This window comes from Aethalodelphis obliquidens, unplaced genomic scaffold, assembly GCF_003676395.1.
Source record: "Aethalodelphis obliquidens isolate GAN/ISIS:26980383/991018 unplaced genomic scaffold, ASM367639v1 scaffold6, whole genome shotgun sequence".
In the NCBI taxonomy this organism is placed as follows: Eukaryota; Metazoa; Chordata; class Mammalia; order Artiodactyla; family Delphinidae; genus Aethalodelphis; species Aethalodelphis obliquidens.
The window spans coordinates 61,273,267-61,286,559 of NW_020837950.1; positions in this window are offsets into that span (position 1 = coordinate 61,273,267).

Genomic DNA, 13,293 nt, shown 5'->3' on the forward strand with positions numbered 1-13,293 from the left:
AAAAAAAAAAAAAAAAAAAAAAAAAGAAAATAACTGGAGACAAAATAAAATGGTAACACAGTGATACAAAATCTATGGAACACAGTAAAAGCAGTTCTAAGAGGGACATTATAGCCATACAAGCCTATCTCAGAAAACAAGAAAAATCTCAAATGAACAATCTAATCTTACACTTAAATGAACTAGTAAAAGAACAAACAAATTCCAAAGTTAGTAGAAGAAAAGAAATAATAAAGATCAGAGCAGAAATAAATGTAATAGAGACTAAAAAAAATATAAGAGATCAACGAAACTAAGAACTGGTTCTTTGAAAAGATAAACAAAACTGATTAAACTTTAGCTGGACTCATTAAGAGAAAAAAGAGAAAGGGCTTAAATAAATAAATCAGAAATAAAAGAGGAGATGATAAAACTGACACCACAAAAATACAAAGGATCATAAGAGACTACTATGAAAATTATATGCTAATAAAATGGACAACCTAAAAGAAATGGAAAAATTTCTAGAAACGTACAATCTCCCAAGAATGAATCAGGAAGAAATAAATAATATGAACATACTATCAGTAATGAAAATGAATAAGCAATTTTTAAAACTCCCCCCAAAAAACAGTTAGCATCTACCTTTCTCAAACCATTCAAAAAAATTGAAGAGGAAGAAATGATTGCAAACTCATTCTATGAGGCCAGAATTACCCCGACACCAAAACCAAAGACAATGCAAAAAAAGAAAACTATAGGCCAATATCTCTGATGAACATCGATGTAAAAATACTCAACAAAATATTAGTAAACTGAATTCAACAATACATTAAAAGGACCATAACCATGAAGTGGGACTTATCCCAGATATGCAAGGATGTTTTAATATCTACAGATCAATTAATGTGATATACCACATTAACATTAACAAATTGAGGAATAAAAACCATTTGTTATTCTCAAAGATAAAAGCAAAGCTTTTGACAAAATTCAACATCCATTTATGATAAAAACTCTCAATAAAGTGGGTATAAAGAGAACATACCTCAACATAATAAAGGCCATATATGGAAAGCAAACCTAGAGCCAACGTCATATTCCATGATGAAAACCTGAAAGCTTTTCCTCTAAGATCAGAAACAAAACAAGGATGCCCAGCCTCACATAAATAAAAATAAAATACTATGTTTATGCAACATAGTATAGGAAGTCCTAGCCACACCAATCAGACAAAAAAAAAAAAAATCCAAATTGTAAAGGAAGAAGTAAAACAGCCACGGTTTGCAGATTACATGATACCATACACAGAAATTCCTAAAGATACCACCAAAAAATTACTAGAGCTTATCGACAAATTCAGTAAAGTTGCAGGATACAAAATTAATATACAGAAATCTACTGTATTTCTATACAATAACAGTGAACTAATGGAAAGGGAAATTAAGGAAACAATCCCATTTACAATCACATCAAAAAGAATAAAATACCTAGGAATAAAACTGCTTAAGGAGGAAATAAACCTGTACTCTATAAACTATAAGACTCAGGAAAAAACTGAAGGCAACACAGACAGATGGAAAGATATACTGTGTTCATATAGCAAAAATTAATATTGTTAAAATGACCATATACCCAAGGCAATCTACAGATTCTATGCAATCCTTATAAAAATACCAAGAGCATTTTTTAGAGAACTAGAACAAATAATTCTAAAATCTTTATGGAAACACAAAAGACCCCAAAATAGCCAAAACAATCTGGAGAAAGAATAACAAAGCTGGAGATACCACTCTCCCAGATTTCAAACTAAACTACAAAGCTCCAGTAATAACAAAAGTATGGTACCAGCACAAAAACAGACACACAGATCAATGGAACAGAGTGAAGAGCCCAGAAATAAACTCACGCACATATGGTCAATTAATGTACCACAAAGGAGGCGAGAATATACAATGGAGAAAAGACAACCTCTTCAATAAATGATGGGAAAACTGGACAGCCAGTTGCAAAAGAATCTCAAAATTTTTTAAATAGGGCATATTTCAACTTAGAAGCTTTTGCACATTGACAGAATGAAAGGACAACCTACTGAATGGGAGAAAATATTTGTAAATGATATGACCAAAAAGGAGTTAATATCCAAAATCTATAAACAGCTCATACAACTCAATATCAAAAAACAAACAACCAATTAAAAAATGGGCAAAAGACCTGAATAGACATTTTTCCAAAGAAAACATACAGATGGCCAACAGGCACATGAAAAGATGCACAACATCACTAGTCATCAGAGAAGTGCAAATCAAAACCGCAATGAGATTATCACCTCACACCTGTAAGAATGGCTATCGTCAAAAAGACCACAAATAACAAATATTGACAAGGATGTGAAGTAAAGTGAACCCTTGTACACTGTTGGTGGTAATCTAAATTGGTACAGTCACTATGGAAAACAGTATAGAATTTCCTCAAAAACTAAAAATAAACCTACCACATGATCCAGCAATTCTATTCCTGGGTATATAGCTGAAGAAAATGATAACACTAATTCTAAAAGATACATGCACCCCAAGGTTCATAGCAGCAGCAGTATTTACAATTGCCAAGATATGGAAGCAACCTAAGTGTCCATCAAGAGATGAATGGATAAAGAAGATGTGAGATATATATATATATATACATGTAGACAGATATAGATATGTACATACCCACAAACACACATACACACACTACTGGAATACTACTCAGCCATAAAAAAAGAATGAAATTTTGCCATTTGCAACAACATGGATGGACCTGGAAGGTATTATTCTTAGTGAAATAAGTCAGACACAGAAAGACAAATACTATATGTTTTCATTTATATGTGGAATCTAAAAAATATAATATACAAGGAAATATAACAAAAAAGAAACATACTCACAGATATAGAGAACAAACTAGTGGTTACCAGTGGGGAGCGGCAAGATAGGGGTAGGGAATTAAGAGGTACAAGCTACTATGTACAAAATAAATAAGGTACAAGGATATATTGTACAACACAGGGAATAGAGGCAATATTTTACAGTAACTATAAATGAAGTATAATCTATAAAAATTTTTAATCACTATGCTGTACACCTGAAACTAATATAATGTTGTAAATCAACTATACCTCAATTTAAAAACATACAACTCAGTAAAGAATGGGCAAACTATTTTATCAGATACTTAACCAAAAAATTCATGAATTCATATATACACACACACATGCAGATAGCAAATAAACACATGAAAAGATGCTCCCTATCATTAATCATTAGAGAATTGAAAATTAAAACCATAATATGATACCACTACACAACTACTAGAATGTCTATTTTTTTTTGAATGATGATAACATATGCTGGCGAGAATAAAGAGAAACTGGAACTCCTACTTTGCTGGTATGAAGGCAAAATGAAAACACTTTGAAAAACAGTTTGCCAGTTTCTTATAAAATTAATCACACACTTACCATACGACCACTAATCCCACTGGTAGACATTTAGCCTAGATCAATGCAAACATATGTCCACAGAAAAACCAGCATACAAACGTTTATACTTGCTTATTCATAATTTTCAAAAACTGAAAATAGCTCATATGACCATCAACTGGTAAACAGATGAACAAACTGTGGTATGTTTACATAATTAAATGTTATACTATTCATCAATCAAAAGAATGAACCATGGATACATACAACAACATGGATAAATATCAAAGGCAATATGTGGAGTGTAAGAAGACAGACTCAAAAGGCATCATATTGTATGATTCTACTGATATCATATTCTGAAAAAGACAAAACCATAGTGACAGAAAAGATCAGTAGTTGCCAAGGTACAGAGTGGGTTGGAGCACGCTATGAGTGAGCACAAGGTAACTTTCAAGAGTGACAGAAATGTTCTATATCTTGATTGTGATGGTGGTTACATAACCATCATATTAAAATACATAATAGGATAATATCTCATTGGTTAAAATAAGAATGTAAAATTCATACTGATGAGAGAGAGAGAGAAGGCAAGTTCTATTTTCCATTGAATTCCAGCTAATAATTATAGAAGGAATAACAGAATTAGAAAATCACCATTTGGCAACCATATTATAATTACTGAGACAAAAATCAGCAAACAATGCTAAAACTAGTAAGTGAAAGTTTCATAAGGAATAGAACACTTACCCAGATTCAAAGTATCTCCCACAAAATAATTAATTAGTTATTAAGAAATACAAATTACTGATTAATGAACTACAGAGTGGAGAAACCAGGTAGATACTGAATTAACATTACTAAGTAATGGCACAAATTGATATCTTTTCCCGGTATAAAATACAGTGAAGAAAGCATCACTTCTGTAACATTCCTGCCAAAAAAAAGCATACTCTGAATCTAAGCATGAGGAAACATCAGACAAATCCAAACTGAGAGATATTCTACAAAATAGTTGGCTTGTATACTTCTAAAATGTCTAGGTCAAGAAACAAAGGAAGGCCAAAGAATTGCTCCACATAGAAGGAAAATAAAGAGACATGGTAATTTGATGAAACTCTTGATCCTGAACTGGTTCCTCCACCAGAAGTTTTGTCTTTACTATTGTATATGTTCTCCTCCTCCTCCCCTCCTCCCCTTTCCCCCCTTCCCTTCCTCCTCCACCATCTTTCTTCCCAATCATCCCCCTTCCCTTCCTCCTCCCCCATCTTTCTTCCCAATAATCCTCCTCCCCTTCCTCCTCTTCCTCCTCCTCTTCTTATCTACTGCTATAAATGACATTATTGGGACAAACACTGAAATTTGAATGGGGTTTGTGGGTTATAGTATTCTTGTACCAAGGTTAATTTTCTGAGTTTGATATATTTTATGTATAATAGAAGAGTAGGAAATACACACTGAGGTATTTAGGAATAACAGAACATCACATCTGCAACAGACTCTCAAGTGGAAAGAAAAGATAAATAATAGAAATAGATGACAGAATAGTACATACATACATACATACATATATACATAGATAGGTACGTAGATGGGTACATAGATGGAAGAGGCAAATATGCTAAAATGTTAACAATCGGGGATTAAGATGAAGGCTAAACAAGAGTTCTTTGTCCTGTCCTTGCAACTTTTCTTAGAGTTTGAAAGCATTTCAAAACAAAAGGTTTAAAAACAAAAGCAGTATTGTATCTCCTCCCTCCACCACCCCCCTCTTATTTTTCTTGAATTCCACAAAGATATAAATGACCAGTTAGGAAAACTCATTACTGCATTTTTTCCTTACATTCTCCTATAGTTTTTCAGATTTTAAAAAAGACATAAAAGCTGCAATATTAAGGAAAAAACACTTCTATGAAAACTGTGAAGATTTTACAGTCGTGTTTTCTCATTTAAGTGACCATTATAGGCTCTTTCCTTTAACTTAGTCACATTTCAGGGTTGTAAATACAACCGGCTTTGTGACTTTCTCATAAAATCTATTTAGTATTAAGGTTTCCCTAAAATAAAACACACCCCTGAAGAGAGTCTTTTGACCTGACACAACACAGCGTTGGAATAAAAAATACTTTTCTGGTGAAATATTTGAAAACCCACAGTTATTTAGTGATACATATGTGCATGCTTGAACTGAAAGTATGAGCCTAGTTTGAATGAGGTTTGTGGGTGTATAATTACCAGTATTAAATTACGTGCTCAACATTGACTTACGGCCATATTTATTATTGCTATTAAAAATGCTGACTGCAACATGTGACATGTTCTTATGGTAATATGTGGCCCTTATCTAAAATAAAGCACTCCATTTTCTCTTTGCATGACCCTTGTGAATGAGGTCTAATAAACTTGATAGAGTTTTTAGTGGTGGAAGCATGTTGGAAAGAAAATTCTAGTACTGATTACTTCTAAAATTAACATAAGAACACAAGGTTGGAATGTTGTTATTCAAAATCCACAGAAGCTGATTAAAGAGGAAAAAAAATAGCTCTAGCTATAAAACCCAGAGTGCTGCTTTGTTCTAAATAACTCGATGCACCCACAACCCAACACAATAAGTCCAACGAAAAATAGAAGAAATTGAGAAAGCTGAGTTGTTAATTTTGAGTTTTTTTGTTTTGTTTTCCTGTTGTTGTTTTGTTTAGTTGTTAATGTTGTTTTTTGTTTTCTTGTTGTTGTCTAGTTTACCTAATCCATTCAAGTGTGAAATATATCCCCAAATAGGCAATAAATACAAGGTATCTATAACTCTAATGGTTTCACATGTTCACAAGGCCAGAAAGAAATGAACAGTGCTTGCTGGATGTCCACCTTTAAATTCAGTCACAGGTTCCTGGACAAATGCTGGGTAGATTCTTAGGAATGAGTAAAGAGCTGTGAGTCATACTGCTCATTTCCTAATGCCAGTCAGACCTGCAACAGGCCTTCACCACAGTGTCACTGCTAAAAAGGTTTTGATGTACCTATTAAAAAAAAAAAAGACTCTGGGGTAATTTTTTGGGAGGAGAGGGGGTGGATTAGTTGTTAAAATACTCTAATTTTGTTTTAGTTGCCTAAGTAATTAAACCTGTGAAAGAGCAGGGCTGTAGCTCTCACCTCTCCTTTACTCTTCATTCCACTAGGGTAAAAAAATTTTAAAGGCAAAAAAGCAACCTATACTGGAGAAGGCATCAACAACCAACAGGTAGAACAATCCCTAGTGGTTTTATAGAAAGAGGAATTATACATTTTCACAATAAGATAAAAAGCTTTGAGTCGACAGAATGTTCCTTAAAGGCCAGAAAATATAATCTTTTTTATTTCCAGTCTAGCCTGAAACAGGCCTCTATGAGTCCCCAGGCTATCTTTCTCCATAAAAGGGGCTCTGCCATCTCATTGCAAACTGAGTTTTCATTCATTTGGAAAATATGTCTACATTCTAACTGCAAATCCAAAAAAAAAAAAAGTACAGTCATAACAAAGGGGAACAAAAATATGGCTTATATAAATTTTTTTAAATTAAAAATAATGCCCCATCTTCCAGGATCCTTGTCAGACCATCACTCAATCAATGTTACTGGGCAATAATCTGCCTCTATGCATGAGGTTTTAAATCAAATCTTGCTCTAAAGGCTGAGGTTTAGGAGTACTGCCTAATCCATGAACTTATCCTTTGAAAAATCATGTGCTCTATATAAAAACACAATCCAATCTACTGTTTCCAGTTGAACTGTATACAGAGATATTGTGCTCTGATGTAGAGGGATAGGATGAAAAATTATGACTTTTAGCAAAATAAGTAAAACTAATCATTTTTTATAATCTGATATTATTTAATTTTCTGATTAGAACACTGATACAAGGTGAACTGCACCAAAATTACAAAGTGTTCTATAGCAAGAGTTTTATTTCTCTTTGCTATGATGATCTAAGTAGCCCTTGAAACCTAGATGACATTGTTGTGAACCTACCTAAGATAATTTGGTTTTGTAAATCTTAGGTTCTTTTTGGTAGAAAACAACAGTCGATGAAGGAGAAGAGGGTTAGCTACTCCCCACAACTTCATTGGTTCTAACTGAAACAAGTTTCAAAGCAGCTACCCCACATTTCAACATTCATTAAATAAGCAGACATACGCATTCCTTCAACATGATAAACTCGATGAAGTGCCGGCTCTATCCTTTCAAGTGTCCTTGCATTAAAAGCTAATTCAGTCAGGACTGGCTAAATGATCTGTGGAGCCCAGGGCAAAATAAAGGTGGGGAGTTCCTTCTTCAAAAATTATACGAATTTCAGGATGGCAAGAGCAGAGCATTAAACCAAGTGTGAGTCTCTTCCAAGCACAGGTCACATGAGTACAAAGCCAGTCATGCACTCAGCACAGACACAATATTCCAGAGACAAGATTCGGGTACTTTACAGTCAGTATCAGGCAAGAAGAGATTTAATGATGGATTTACACTGCTAGACAAATAACTGATTTGAAATCCAGCCTGAGGTGCTACAAAGGGAAACTGATTTTTGATATTCAGTATGCTTACTAGCAATATTAGATACTGGTACAATAACAGAAGTTATCATAGTAGCTACCTCTGTGTAACTTTGGCTTCTTGCTTAAACACAGAAAACAATCCTGAATGGTGCTTTCCTAATTAGGGCAACAAGCTGCCCCTGGAGTGAAACTTAATCAAACTGGCACATAGGTAATCACTCTGACTAAAAGCGTATCTAAATCATAGCCATCATAAAAGACAGTGATTCCAAAGAACATGTTCTATAGACAAAAGGATGTACAGGAAGTGTGGTTTGGCTTTCAATCAAAACTAGGAATCTCAATCAGATACAAAAAGAAAAGAGAAAGTATATTAGCATCGCTACAGGTGAATAAATAAATGTAATTTGGGAGGAAAAGTGATTTTTGGTGGTACCTGAATTTGTACTGTTTGATTGTTCCTGGTTGATGAAATATAATATCCTCTTGACCTAGGGTTAAAGCAAGTTATCATCCATGAATGATACTACAACTCTGTTTAGATCTTCAGGAGTTGAGAGTTGTCAGTCCAACTCTCCTCTGGGATCCAGGACCCAAAATTTAAAGAGAAACTTCCCCTTACTTTCCCCTTGCCTCCTCCTCCTGTTCTCACAGATACATCCCTCAGACCAGAAGTTCCTGAAAAATGTAACAATTGAGCAAACCTTCCAGAAGCTAAGAACAAAAGGATAGTTAAAATGAAAATTCCAAAGATTAAGGATAAAAGCCTTAGTCTTGGAAAAAGGAAGAAGTTGTACAACCAGAACAGAAATAAAACCCCAAAGATAGTCAATAAGATTCAAAGAGAGATCTGGGAAGCGCAGGTCAAAGGACAGGCTCCAAAATTTTCAGATCTTAACACTGTCCTTCCTTTCCATCAGAGAGGGTCAAGTTTTTACATACATTACACCCTAGTTAATCCTCATAACAATCTGCAGAAGCACTTAATGACCACCTTCTCTTCCAGATGAGAAGACAGATTAACTGATTTACCCATAATCACATAGCAAACAAATGGCTGCCCTCAGTTAAAACTCAGATCTAACTCCAGAAGCTCTACTCTTAACACTACTCAATGTTGCCTCTTGTTGAAAGGGGATGAAGGTAAAATTCTAGGGGATGAAGCAGGAATGGGACACTGATTACCAGCATGAATGCAATGAGAAGAACTGCAGGGTTGGATGACAGATGGATGAATACATAGGTAGGTAGGTAGATCGATATAGATAGATAGTCACATTTTACTAGCTTCTGAATTCTTCATCTTAGAGTAATATAAAGGGAACTTTGCTCCCCTCAGTTGATAGCACAATAAAAAGCCAGTTCAATAGTTCCGAATGTTTCAGCAAGTCAAGGTTACTGTCTTTCCATGATACTTAAAACCAGGAACAACAGAAACTTAATTCTATTGTCACAGGCCTATTATAAAATTATGAAGTTAAGTTCTTTATATAATATTCAATCATTCTTTCTGAAGAGTCCATAAAATACTTCACAATTCTTTGGCACATGGATAAATATTACACAACTTAGAAACAGACAGGAATAAGCCACAGGACAAAGGAAACAGACTATTAAAACTTAGTCAATATTTCCCAGGTGCCATTTTAAAAGAAACCATGATGCAAGGAAACTGGAAACTGTGGGAACTCTTTCTATGCTTCAGTAAACTTTTTAAGATGTGTTTTGTAAGAAATTCAAATTAGAACCATTTAAAATTAGCACACAATGAGAATGGGGAAATATCATAAATGCTTTTCTGAGAAATAAACAATTAGCAGAAACATGTAAAACGATTACATAAATGAGGTTTTCATTCTGAGCAAATGGCTTGACTGAGGTAAAAAGTGGTTGTCTGCGGATGAAAGAAAAACAGAAAAGGGAACTCTGTGTCTCTTGCTGTACGTTGTGACCCAGAGTGCATATGACTCTACAGAGGGGAATTACTTGATGTTGCTGCTTAACCAAATAATCCTTGCAGAGATGTCCAGAGGCTACACCACAGCTTCCCGTTTCCCTGTTCTGAGATTTTCTGATCCGTAAATTCTCCCCAAACTATTTTTGCCTGAGTTGATATTGCGTGAGCACTTCTGTTTTGTTTTTATTTTTACATTCCAACTGTACATCTGTCTTTGGATTTTTTGAGGTTTCTTCTTAACCTGCTGGTTTTACACTAGATGCTACCCCGCCCCCATATGATGGGAACAAAATATTTCCAATGTGCAGTTTTTCCATTTACTTAATCAGAAGTCACGTGAGACATAAATCTTAGCCGAATTCAGAGGATTCCATATAAATTTTAAAACTGTATCTCAAATAAATAATATAGATCTATCCTGCAGAAGCAGATTATCCATCCTTGACATGATACAATAGCCATCGACCTTAGAAATAAAAAGAGCCTGAAATAAGGTGGAATGGAAATAATAATAAAAGATTGACTGAGCACTACTGTTCTAGGACATAACATACATTATCTTTTCATTTTCAAAATAATCCTATGATATATATGGCTAAAAATATTGCCATCTCCAATTTACAAATGAGGAAACTGAGCCACAGAGAGCTTAAGAAAATTACTCAATGGCACACAGTAGTTTTTGGTGAGGTGCTAACTTGAACTCAAGTAGTCTGCGTCCAGGGCCCTAACAACTCAGCACACTGCGTCTCATTTTACTAGCTTCTGAATTCTTCATCTTAGAGTAATATAAAGGGAACTTTGCTCCCCTCAGTTGATAGCACAATAAAAAGCCAGTTCAATAGTTCCGAATGTTTCAGCAAGTCAAGGTTACTGTCTTTCCATGATACTTAAAACCAGGAACAACAGAAACTTAATTCTATTGTCACAGGCCTATTATAAAATTATGAAGTTAAGTTCTTTATATAATATTCAATCAATCTGGGTAGAAAGACCAAGAAATGCTGCTTAGATAGAATTCACCCAATGGCAACTAACTAGATAAAGGAAAGTGGAGAAAAGTCAAATATGACTCCAAAATTAGGTGACAAGAATAGTGCTGTCATCAAAGTAGAGTAGAGAGGGGAATGCTGAGTTTAAGTTCCTGCAGAACTATCAGGTGGAGATGTCAAGAAAACATTTACAAATACAGGTCCAGAGATCAGAGGAAGAGACCTCAGATAGATAACTGGGAGTCAGCTTCACAGAAGTGATGTTTAGAAAATTGGAAGCAGATAAGGAAAGGAACAGAAAAAGAACAATGGTCAGAATATGTACAGCCTTAAGAATGCTCCCATCTAGGTGGTAGGAATAATGGCAGAAAACCAGGATGTCTGTGCTCAAGTGAAAAGAACATTTTAGGAGGCAGAGGTCAATATTCCATAATATAGAAAAATGAGAACTGAGATTAGTCTACTGTATTTGATATGTAGAAGGTACATCGAGAACTCCAAGACAGTGGTTTCATTTTAGTGGTAAATATTTTTATAAACAATTTGGATAAAAGCAAAAAAGAAGATATGTTGATCAAATCTACAGATGTGAATGATAAAAGTTAATATCAATAAGTGACTCAACATTGAAAAAAATTCCATATACTATAAGGAAAAGCCAAAATTAGCATGATGAAATTTAGTAGGGGCAGGTAAAATATTCTATATAGTCCAAAAAAATTAATTTCCCACCAAATCTACGAGAAGGTGAAATATCAGTAATTCATATAAAAATTATGTGGGTGATATATTTTTAATTTGAATTTTCCTTTTATTATAAAGTGAATATAATCACATTATAAAAGATTTATTTAAACAGAATATTTTCAAAACCTTATATAATTTCACTACCCAAAGAAGATCAGTGTCAACACTGGTATGTTTACTTATAATCCTTTTGTCTCCCACATGTATTTTATGCATGCAAGTAATATAGGGTAGATACAATTTTATACCCTGCTTTTTTTACTTAATGTTATATCATTAGCAATTTATATACTATAGATTATATTAATATTTATGTGTTTTATTGACTATGTAATAATTTTCCAACTAGTTAATGCAACATAATTTACCTACATAATCCTCTCATTTTAAAGATTATTTTCAGTTTTTCATTTTGGATGCAGTATTATATTGGCTTTGTAAAACAAACTGGGATAATTTTAACATTTTCTATTCACCAGTATAATTCATATATTTATATTTTTATATATATTTTTATGTTTTATGGTAGGAAGATTACCTGATTCATCAAATGTTAAATGGAGTCACCTATAACACAATATAGACCCAGAGCCTTATTTAGAAACCATTTCTTGACAATATTTCTAAATTTATTCTATACTAGCTGGTCTTATATTTGAAGTCTCATATTTCTTATTTAAATTTTGGTGTTTCATATTTTCCCAGAATGTTTTTTCATTTCATTTTGATTTTCTGGATTTATTAGACTAGAATTGTAAATTGCAGGAGATGGTAAACATTTTCTATAAAAAGCCAAATAATAAACATTGTAGGTTTTGTGAACTCTACTGTCACTGCCATAACTAATCAAATCTGCTGTTTTAGTATGGAAGCAGCCATAGAGATGACATAAACAAAAGGGTGTGCCTGTGTTCCAATAAAACTTTATTTTTTGACTCATATATTTATATAGGAATTTTTCAAATTCATGAAGTTTGAATTTTATATAATTTTCATATCACAAAATATTGATTTTATTTTTTTCAACCATTTAAAACTGTAAAGATCATTCTTAGTTTACATCCATTCCAAAATGAAGGTCAAATTGCTGTATCGGACTCCCCCTACCACTCAGAAAGAAGCTCAATGCCTAACAGCCACCTTGAGATTATAGAGAGAACGTATATCTCATTTGGGCATGCGTCTCTGATCCTTTTTCCAAGTAAGCCGAAGAGCTGCTAATTTTGAATGGCACTCAGAACAAGATAAGGTACTGTAACTTTTCCAGGTTGATGTGCAAGCTGCTCTGAGACTTGAGTCATATGGTCCAGCTAACCCAGTAGTCCTTAGAGTGTTTCTGGAAGACAGGAATGCTGTATGGAGCTCTTATCAGGCCTTTATAGGTAAATCACAGTACAGACCTATTGGATTTTAAGCAAAGCTCTACTCTTCTCTGAAGATAACTATTCTCCTCTTGAAAAACCAGCTTTGGCATGCTATTGGACCTTAACAGAGGCTGAAGGGTTTGGCCACAGCCCGCAAAGTTACCATATGACTTGAGATTCCCATCATGAACTGGGTGTTGTCTGAATCATCATACCTTAAGTGTGGGCCTACACTACAACATTCATTATCAAATGAAAGTGGAATATAC